We start from the raw sequence: 11,069 nt of genomic DNA, 5'->3' as shown, positions 1-11,069 counted from the left end.
AAGAAATTGAGAATTAGAGAGACTAAGTAACTTACCTAATGTCATATAACTAATAGGATGGTGACCAGGATTTATGCCTAGTTCTCTTTGATTCCAAAACCTTGTGTCATTTTATTTTTATTTTTATGTTTATTTTTTTTTTAAAGATTTTATTTATTTATTTGACAGAGAGAGATTACAAGTAGGCAGAGAGGCAGGCAGAGAGAGAGAGGAGGAAGCAGGCTCCCTGCCGAGCAGAGAGCCGGATGTGGGACTCGATCCCAGGACCCTGAGATCACGACCCGAGCCGAAGGCAGCGGCTTAACCCACTGAGCCACCCAGGCGCCCCACCTTGTGTCATTTTAATAGTAATTTTAAATTTACTTTATATGTAAAGATTCTTTATAATTATTAAGATTATATATGTTTATTGTCATAACTCAAGCAATTTAAGATTATATAAAGTAACTATGGGAACTGTCTGTTCTGGCTATCTATCACTGTGTAAAAAATCACTCCAGTGCTTAGTGACTTAAAAAAAAACAGCAGTGATTTAGGGGATGCTGCGGGCCATGGCTGCTGAGCAGCACGTGGCCCCAGGAGCCAGGTCTGAGGTGGCTGTGGGGCATGGGGCTGGCCTGGAGGCCTTGGGAGAAAGCAGTCTGGGGCCAGGGTCTGGAACCACCGGCTTGTCTACACTTGTAAAGTCTGTGGGACACTGTCCTCCAAGCACATCTCCAAATTGGCCTATCACCAAGGCGTGGTCCTGGTGAACTGCCCCTGTTGCCAGAAGCACTGCATCATCGTGGACAAACTGGGCTGATTCTCAGACCGGATAGGAAGAGAAATATTGAAGAAATCCTGCTGGTCAGAGGGGAGAAGCTGTGCTGAGCAGTTGGTGATGGGGCCTTAGAGCTGGTTGGGAACCCCCACTGCTGCTCCAGAAGGGGGTGAGGACGAGGATCTCACTTATCCTGGAAAGGTGGAGCTCAGCTGACCCTTAACTTTTGCCTTCGAGAAGATCCTTCAGCCACAAGCCCTTCTAGATTTGCCTGTTTTCTATCAATAAAAAGATACACTTGGAAATAGAAAGCAATAATTTAATTCTCTCTCATGGTTCTGAGGCCTGCCTGGTTCATCTAGTCCTATCTCACTCATTGTCTCTTACATGCTTATGGTTGGATCTCGGCTGGGGCTGGAATTTTCTTAGTTTTCTTACTCCCATGCTGACTACAGACTGGGACCATAGTGGCGCTTTCTAGAACACAATCCCTTGGTCTCTCCCTGTGTCCTGGGCTTTCCTCACAGCATGATGGGTGGGATCCAAAAGTGAGAATTCCAAGAAAAGAATTAGAATCTGCTCATTTCTTAAGGCCTGGGCCAGAAACTGACAAAGTACCACTTACGCTGTTTTCTATTGATCAAGCAGTTACAGAGCCAAGATGGAAGGGAAGGAGACAGAGCCCACTTTTACATGGTAGGAATGTCAAAAAATTGGGAGGTCAGATTTTAAAACTACCATGGTCTGCCTCTGACCACAAATTATGTTCTTTCTTCACTCAAAATTCAGTTGTCCTATCCAAAGACTCTCCCAAACATCTTGTGCCATCTAGGACAGGCATGAAGTCCAGGTCCTTGTCTTCTGTATTACTTCTAGTTATGGATGAGGGGCCTTGAGTCTGGATCTTTAGTAATAGCTCTTCAGGAATGATTCTTTTTGATCTGAGTATCTGTGAACAAAAAGACAGATTATTGGGATGCCCCGGTGGCTCAGTTGGTAAAGCATCTGACTCTTGATTTTGGCTTAGGTCATGATCTCAGGGTTGTGAGATCCAGTCCAGCATCTAGCCGGTTCCACACTGGGTGTGGTGCCTGCTTAAGATTCTCTCTCTCCCTCTCCCTCAGTTCCTTCCCCTCCCCATCCTTAAAAAAATATCTATCTATATTTAGATATAGATATAGATAGATATAGAATATAAACAAAATAAAAAGACAGGTTATTTGTTTTCCACACCCAACATACAGTGGTGGGATAGGCATCAGGAAATGGCAATAGAATTTTTTTCTTAGGATCCAATTCTATTCGGTGATTCTCTACAGCTCTGTCTTCCGAGCTCTTGGTTCTACCTTCTGAATTTAGCTGTCCTTTTCCATGAAATGTAAACTGTGTTTGCCCTGAGTGGTTTCTGAGGTTTCTGAGCCTGCTTCCTGCTCAGAGAAGTTCTGGAATCCAAAGCCTCTCTTTTTCCGCACTGTGCACTATTTCCTTCTCTTTTAGTTCAAACTGATTCTAAAAAATGTTGAGTTTTTACATGATTCTTCCTCGAGTTCCTTCCATTGGGGAAAAAGCCATGACCACAAATCTCTTCAGCTCATGTATGTACTTTCTACTTTGGATGCTTTTTTAGGCACATCCTGTTGTTTAATTAAGACAGACAAGTGCAGTCTGAAATTCTTCAGGGGCATTTTGGCTGTTTGAAAGGGTTAATTAAGTAGTGAGCAGGACCCCTTTGCTGAAGATCACTTTAATTTGAGAAGAGTTTGCCCTCTGGAGAGGCTGGGCATGAGAAGTCATTTTATTTTCAAACCCAGAAAACCCTGACACTTCTATATACTTTCTAAAATTTGCTCTAATACCAAAAAGTTTCTTTTGTTAGCTGCTCTTTCTCCTTTGCATTTTACTATACATAGGTTGGCCAGGTCATCATATTATGGAATATTTCCTTTTCCACATTACAACAGACAACAGTGCACCAAATCTTCCACTGCCCACAGGGGTCCCCTTCCTTCCAACTTCCAGTAGCATTTTCCTTTAAGTCATCATCAAGACCCTTTAGATTTCCACTAACATGGTCTTTGAGGCCCTTCTAGCTTTTGCCTGCTGGTCAAACATGATAATTATAATATTGTGATTTATAGTAAGAAATATTGCTAAAAACAAGCAATATGGCTTATGGTCCTCTGGCTTGATGGGGCTCATTTAGCCCGTTCTCATGCAGGTGTCTCATGAAGTTGCAACTGTCTGGCCAGAGTCATCTTGAAGGTTAGCCCAGGCTATACCAATCTCATCCCTCCTTGGAGAATGTATAGTAACCAGGATATGGACAGATTAAGATAGTTAACTATGGAGAGCCAAGGGGAGAGGCCGTGGAGACTTCCAGAGTCAAAATGTTGCAGAGGCTGATACGCTGGTCATAGGCAAGATGGTTAAACAAAACAAGTCATCTGTTGGAAAAGAAAACCACGGTGTAAAGATGACAGAGAGCACGGGGCACTCTGATTTCCAAGTCCATAAGTCCTGGCTGTGCTTTGTTTCCATTATACCTCTGTATTCTTACCATAAACATCCGTTTTTGCTGTATTGGCCTAGGGAGATTTCTGTTTCCGACATGCAACATGCTGACCTGACATGAGGATCTTTATTATTCTCAAGGAGTGGTGGGAAGAAATGAGCATGTACTTTAGGGCCATTGATTGAGATATTCATGTTATTACCCAATATTAATGCGAAGAAGTCATTGTACTTCCCTTGGTTACCAAAATCTGTGAGACACGGGGTACGTAGAGCTGAACAAGGTTGGCAAGGTACCTGTCCTCATGGAACTCACAGTCTAGTGAGACTCACCCAGAGCCAAGTTCAAATTCTTCCTGTGTCAGGAACTAGCTGAGTGAAGTCCCCACTTCTCACCTGGGAAGTGGGCAGCACTTTGTGGACTTGATGTGAAGATTAAATGACATCTGTGTATGTGCATGGAAATGAGACCATATGACACATGAAAGGCAATTAAATATTTTGGTTTATTTTTCCTTGTGTTTTTTCTTAAATTTGGGGCTGGATAATGCTTTGTTGTGGAAGGCTACCCTGTCTTTGCAAGATGTTTAGTAACGTCCCTGGCCTCTACCCGCAAGTTGGTGGTAGCACTCCCTCTGACCCCAAGTTGTGATATCCAAAAATGTTTTTACGTATTGCCGGATGGGCCAAGGGGTAGAGATTGGGTGGGCAAAATGGCTGCCTGTTGCAAACCATTACATCAGATAAAAGGCAGACTTTTATGCCTATAGCTATAGACTCTAACATCCACTTCTGAGTTTAACTTCCCAATCCGCCCGACTCCCTTTCATGGTTGTTTTTTTTTTTTTTTTTCTTCCAAGACTAAATGAATGGCATCAGGAGGAAAGTAGATACTAACGCCAATTTGGTAGTGCTGACACTGAAGAAAGGAAAATCTACACAGCCCCCTCCCTCTTTCCTTCTCTGAGGCCAAGCCCAGTTTTGCCCGTTTAATTACCTGCAGTGATTTCAACATTAACCAGGTCTGCTGATCCACCCTGGCAAGAGCAATAACAGAGTTGGCCAGATCTGATAGTGCAGAGAAATTGGAGGCTTTCCCTAGCACTGTTTACACAGATCTCATCTGGGGGTTGAGGGGCATAGCTTTGGTGGCTTATAGCTGGAACACACTTGTCATTACCTGAGGGAGAGGAAAAGGGTTCTATTTCCAGTAGTAAGCACAGAATTTCAAAAGGGGGGGGGCATGGGCTTAGCAGTCTGATTTGTATGGGAACTAAATTTGCAGGGCAAGAATATGATTTATCCATATATTCTGTTTAAAAAACTATACAAGTATCTTAGTTTTCTAAAAGACCTTTATTTATACTCCACATGAGTTTGAAAAAAAGTCAGTTCATTTTAATTACCACAGTGCTATGATAACAATTTTGTTTGGGATGGGGCTTTCTTTTGGCTCAGTACTATTAGAGCCTGTCGGGTAAGACTGACGTGACTCTCTGACTCTCTGTCTTTCCTCTTTCTCTCTTGTTCATTTACTGGCCTTCTGCTGTTCCTGTCCTTAAGGCCTTTGTACTTGATGTTTCCTTTTCTTAGAACTTGCGCTGTCTTAGCTGGTGTGCAAAATGCCCTCGCAGGTTGAGTGGCTTAAACAACAGAAATGTATTTCTCACAGTTCTGGAGACTGGGAAGTCCAAGGTCAAGGTGTTAGCAAGATAGGTTAATTGGGAGGCCTCTTCTCTTGGCTCCTCGGTGGCCTCCATCTCTTGGTGTGCTCACATGGCCTTTCCTATGTGCATGTACACAGTCAGGTGGGAAGAGTAAGCTCCCTGATGTCTCCTCTCCCAAGGACATAGGCCTATTGGATCAGAGCCCCACCTTTATGACTTCATGCAACCTTAATTTCTTCCTTAGTGGCCCCATCTCCAAATACAGCCACACCGAGGGTTAGGGCTTTACTGTATGTATTTGAGGGGAGGGAACACACAAATATTCAGTCCATAACACTCCCTATTAGGTCTAACTTGGTTAAAAAAAGAAAAAAAGAAAAAAGGGTGCCTGGGTGGCTCAGTGGGTTCAAGCTTCTGCCTTCGGCTCAGGTCATGATCCCAAGGTCCTGGGATCAAGCCCTGCATGGGGCTCTGTGCTCGGCAGGGAGCCTGCTTCCTCCTCTCTGCCTGCCTCTCTGCCTACTTGTGATCTCTGTCTGTCAACTAAATAAATAAAATTTAAAAAAAAAAAGGTCTAACTTGGTTTAGTTCTTGGCTCTCTATAACACATCTTTCCTCCCCTTTTTTTTCTGTCACTCACTATCCTTCTCTGCTTTGTTTTTCTTTCTGCACTTAATACCACCTAAAATTATTTTACATTAAATGAGTGGTGTTTATTTTCTGTCTCTAGGTCTTAGATTAGTTAATGTTTAAATGTGCTTGCTTAAATAAATTATTTGTTCAACAAATTTTTATTTTGTGCCTACAGTGTGCAAGGCACTGGACTTGGTTCTAGGGCTGAAGTGATGAAGAAAAGTATGCATATTCCCTGCCCTCATATTGCTTCCAGTGTGGGAGCATTTATTGAATACTTAGTAGGTACCAGGTATGGTGCTGAGAATTTAACTTAGATGACCTCGCTTGATCTTTATAAAAATCCTATGATGTGGGTCCTATTGTTTGATTAATTTTACGAAAGGGACCATTGGGCCCACAGGGATAAGCCACTTTTTCAAAGTCATTCACTTAGTTGAACCTGGGCCCTAGTCGATGCTCTTGACCACTGTGCTACCCTGCATATGGAAAGCATCTTGGAGTACAGAGCACATTTGAGGGGGTGAACAAAATCACGTATGGCTGTAACCTCACTATCAAAAACCTCAATATCAAAAAGTATTCAATACTGGTTATTCCCATTAAACATCAGAATAACTATAGGTACACTATACTATAAACAAGTTTAGATATAAACCTATATGCACAAGATTGATATTCTGAGGCATTATTAAGAATGTTATAAAAATCACTGCCATGGAATTCCTTTTCTTTAGAATGTGCGATAGAAAACCCAGTGGAGGCTTTGGAGGCAGGCAGGGGGATTTGAGAGCAGACTTGGATTCATATCTTTACTCTGTCACTTACTGCCCTTGGAAACTTGAGCAGGTTCTGAGACTTAGTTTTCTTAACTGTGAAATGAGGATTATAATACCTACTTGATAAAGTGTTGAAATATTCCTGCAAATAGAGGATACCTAATGAATAGTAGTTAGTTTTTACTGTATTATTTTCACAGTACATTTAAACTATAATTTGAGGGGCACCTGGGTAGCTCAGTCGTTGAGCATCTGCCTTTGGCTCAGGTCATGATCCCAGGGTCCTGGGATGGAGCCCCACGGTGGGCTCCTTGCTCAGTGGGGAGTCTCCTTCTCCCTCTGCCCCTACCCCTGGTCATGCTCTCTCACCTTCTCTCTCAAATAAATAAATAAAATCTTTTAAAAAATTAACTATAATTTGATCTTTAAACAATAACCTGTACAGAAGCGTGGGTGTTACGTACAGTGAGGCTAACCTGAAAGACTGAGTTGTGTAACCTGATCACTAGGAAGGAGCAATTTCTCCATCAGTTCCCCTGAATGCCTCAAGATAATCTCATCAGTCCTAGATTTCCTTTCCCTTGGAAGGAGTGTTTCTGGGACTGGCAGTCTTCCAAGGTTCTAGGAGGTCAAATGAATCCAGGTTCCCTTGTTATGTTTCTTTCTCTTTGCCTCTAGATTCAATAGGAAGAAGTCCGGGTCTGTGTTAGTGGGTTGGATAAGGAAGAAGTGAGAAGAGGGAAAAAGAAAAAAAATTGGACATGGGTTCAAGTTATACCCAGTTCCCATTGGAGCCCCAGAAACTATCCCCTTCCCTTGGGTGGGACAGAAAGAATTAGAATCTTGCTGTCAGGGGTTTGTCAGACCATGTGTTTTCATGCTTTTGGCTGTGGGTATTTGGAAGGCTGTGGGTTGTGCCTGCTGAATATTCATTCTCACTTCTTATAAAAATAACTTGACTTATTTTCCTTTGGGAAACTAACCTCCCACTCTTAGTCCCTGTTCCAGGTCCAGGTAAGTCTGTAGCCAGGCTTAGCAGTTAGTGCCTTCCATTCCTCTTTCTGCAGTGATTGGTTCCAGGATGGCAGTATAATCCAAAACTGGCCAATGAGGCTGAGTTTCTGTGCCTTTATTGGCCGCCTTTTGCCTCAGACATGCTAAACTCTGGGCCTGTAATCTTGCTTCTGCCTAGAGAGCTCAGCTCAGAGTGGAGGCAATCAGGCAAGAGACCTTACAATATCATTCCAGCTCCTCCATCTTATCAGGCTCCCCTTCCAGTTACTTAAACAGATAAACCCAGTTCCTCCGTTTTTTTCTTTTCTTAAATCAAGTTTTTTTTTTTTGACACTTGGAGTGAAGAGAGTCCTGAGTAATACATCTGACTTTGTGGAACTGGAATGAGCAGACAAGGCAACCAAGATGTGAGGGGGTGTGGGAAATCATGTCCTAGAGAAATCATAGGAAGACCAGAAGTGTTCACCTCTGCCTCAGGGGCTGCTGGTGGGTGGGGCTGTTGTTTGTCTTGTCTAGTTCCTGTTCTCGAGAGTAGAACTAGACCAAAGAGAGGGGTTAAGAAGTAACCGATGGTAAGTATGTTGTTTTCAATAGTGATTGCTGGAGAAAATGTGGAAATTTCTAGTTGGGGAGTGAGTGCCCCATCACTAGAGCTGTCTGATTCCAGGACGCTGGCCTGACCCTGCTTGACTGTTAAGCATGGTGGAGAGAGACATATTTAGATTGACTTTGAGCCCCTTTTTATTTTGGGAGTTTCTTATTAGATGCAAATTGTTTGAATATATCATTTCACCTGGAGTATGTATAAATGAGCCTATATTTCACTAACAAGTGTGCTCCTCTAAGGACTGTGTCTTGCATACCTCTCTAGCTTAGGGCAGACAGAGGACAGGTAACCTGGTAATGAAACTGAAATGCCCTGTATTCTAATCCTGAGTCTATCACTTGTTTGATGAGTGACCTTGGGCAGTAAGGTTGTGTCCTCTTTGTAACATGAGGATCCTATTACCTACTGCTTAGGGTTAGCCTGTGGGTTGGCCGTAAGGCATGGTAAGCACTTCTCTGATAGCTGTTACTATTACGTGCTCAGCCCCTGCCTGTGGAGTGAGTGGACAAAGGTGCTGGGAGAACCCCAGAGAAAACCCTGCCAACTGGTTTTAGAGAGGAACTCAGGGTGAATTTGGGAGAAAGAAAAGGTGTGGCAGTCAAGGAGAGCTCAGGTCTGCTCTTGCTGATGGGACACAGTGCCTGAATTCTAGTTTCTTCTTTCCTGGATAAACAGGCATGTATCCTATGTCAGATTCTATAGAAGCTGTGTGGGAGAGGGATAGGGACACTGTTAAGGTGATTTATGGGGGACAATGCTCTCAGGAGACAGGGAGTGAGCAGGACTAGTTACACAGTTTTTTGGGTCCAGAGCAAAATGAAGATGGGGGGAGCCCATTTTCAAAAGAACAGGGAAAAAGTGTTGTTAAAGATACTAACATATAAAACTTTTTTCTTTCTTCAACCATTTTTCTTACAACTTGCCATGGTATTTTTTATTTGCTATTTAATGTAGTTCTAAGTAAAGGAAAAATAAAAATTTAAATTATTAGCATGAATTTTACCATTTATCTTCATTTTTTAAAAAAAGTAAAACAATCATCTAATTTATTGTTCGGCTATGGAACTGTCATTTTCTTCTAGACATTGATAATTTAAACAAAGCAATGGTAAAACTATCCAGATAATCAGACATTAAAAATTAGTTTATGGTAATAGGTCCTTTTTCTTATCAAATATCCAATTGAGGATTTATTTATATACTAAAATGTTAGTTATATTTTTCCAAGTTTTCAAAAATGAGGACAGTAGAGTATTTCTCCAAGATGGTTAGGTTTTTAAATAACCCTAAAGTGATCTGTCCTGGGGCGCTGGGCTGGCAGAATCAGGAGAGCGAGTGACTCTTGATCTCAGGGTTGTGAGTTCAAGCCTGACATTGGATGTGGAGATTACTTTATTTATTTATTTTTTAAAAAGATTTTATCCATTTATTTGACAGACAGAGATTACAAGTAGGCAGAGAGGCAGGCAGAGAGAGACGAGGAAGCAGGCTCCCCGCCAAGCAGAGGGCCCATGAGGGTCTCAATCCCAGGACCCCGGGATCATGACCCAAACCAAAGGCAGAGGCTTTAACCTACTGAGCCACCCAGACACCCCTGGAGATTACTTTAAAGATAAAATCTTTGGAGTGTCCGGGTGGTGCAGTTGGTTAAGCATCTGACTTCGGCTCAGGTCATGATCTCAGAGCCCTGGGATGGAGCCCATCAGGTAGCTCTCTGTCTACCAGACCTTCTGGAAGAAGCTCTTCATTATCTGCCTTTATATAACCACACACTTTTGGTGACTGTAGATATGAAACATTCTTGATATTTTCAGATTTATGAACTAATTTTCCTTTGTCTTTAGTATCATTAGTCTCCAAAGTGGCTCTACATTATATTCTGCCCCATCGGTGTTGATTCTTATTGTAATATCATCATCTCCTATGTGGGCAAGAACTGTAGAGTCAGGCTCACCAACCACATGTCCACTGAAGGAGTCTTGCAATTTGCTGGTATACTCACTTTGATCTTTACCATCTACCACCACGACTTTGAAATTTTGGGAAGAGTGTTCAATACTTGATGTCAGATATAATTTAAACTGCCTTTTCAAGGCTGAAAAAGTCGGTAGTGTTTCTAAATGTGTTGAGGTCAATCGACCCCTTTTTCTTACTGTGTGCTGTTGGATATTGGATAAAGAGAGGGTTTTGTAGTCTGAGAAAGAATCAAGCTTTTCCAGTCACTCCGGGGAATCATCCGCAGGTGGTGGTTCCAGCACAAAAGGAACCACGCTGGTCAAGAAGACGAGAGACACTGCTTCACGTTCCTGGCCTGGCCACTAGCTCCACCTCTCTGGGCAGCCTCCGCCTAACTGGAGCTCAGAACACTGCTCACGCTGGGAGAGAAGGGGATCTGCCCAGCCCTGCCCCTCAAGCCTCTTTTTCCTCCCATGCCACCTACCAGAAGACTCCCACTTATTTTCATTTTGTACAGTGCCAATTTTAAGTGCAAGTATCATCCAAATTATATTAGTTTGTATTTTTGTGCTTCATCCCCAGAAGGTGCCTCAAGCTAGTCAGAAGACACAAACACAAGCCAGATCCAGGAAGGTTGGAAGGGAGGATGTGCAAGGCAGAAAGATACACCAGCACCTGACATGCTGCCTCTGGGCTCAGGAAGTTGAGCTAAGAATGTCCTCTTCCCATAGATCACCCATTCTGGTCCACAGTGGAAGGACACCCTAAGCTTATTTCAGCCTCTGTGCTGGGAGTCTAGCTACCTTCACTGGGGGTAGGTGAGAGGCTTGCTCTTCCCATAGTGCTTGCCAAATGTGCTATGCATTTCCAGCCAGAGGTAAGAACAGCCACCACCTTGCCCAGCCCCACCTTTCCTTGTGTCTGCACTCAGGCCCTTGCTGTGGGCAGAGGGCTGCTGCCATCACTGGGCAGGGCAGGGAGGGAGAGGTGGGGCAGAAAGAAGGGTGTAAGGAGGTGGAGGAGGTGGGAAGGTGCTGGGAGGTGGCACTGCCTGTGAGCCAAGGCTCTAAGTCCCTGCTCATCCTTATTAATTTAATAGGATTTCCCCTACAAACAGATTCAAAGATAAACTTTTTAAGAAT

The 11,069-nt window shown here is 43.1% G+C and overlaps 1 pseudogene; it reads right to left on the bottom strand.

Annotated features, from left to right (window-relative positions):
- Positions 1-6,020: 6,020 nt before the first annotated feature.
- Positions 6,021-10,609, bottom strand: LOC122892385 (annotated as a pseudogene).
- Positions 10,610-11,069: the final 460 nt, after the last annotated feature.

The sequence above is a fragment of the Neovison vison genome, chromosome 1 (assembly GCF_020171115.1).
Source record: "Neovison vison isolate M4711 chromosome 1, ASM_NN_V1, whole genome shotgun sequence".
Lineage (NCBI taxonomy): Eukaryota > Metazoa > Chordata > Mammalia > Carnivora > Mustelidae > Neogale > Neogale vison.
Note: the sequence above shows the minus strand (reverse complement) of the source record. Positions and strands in the feature narration are given on the sequence as shown.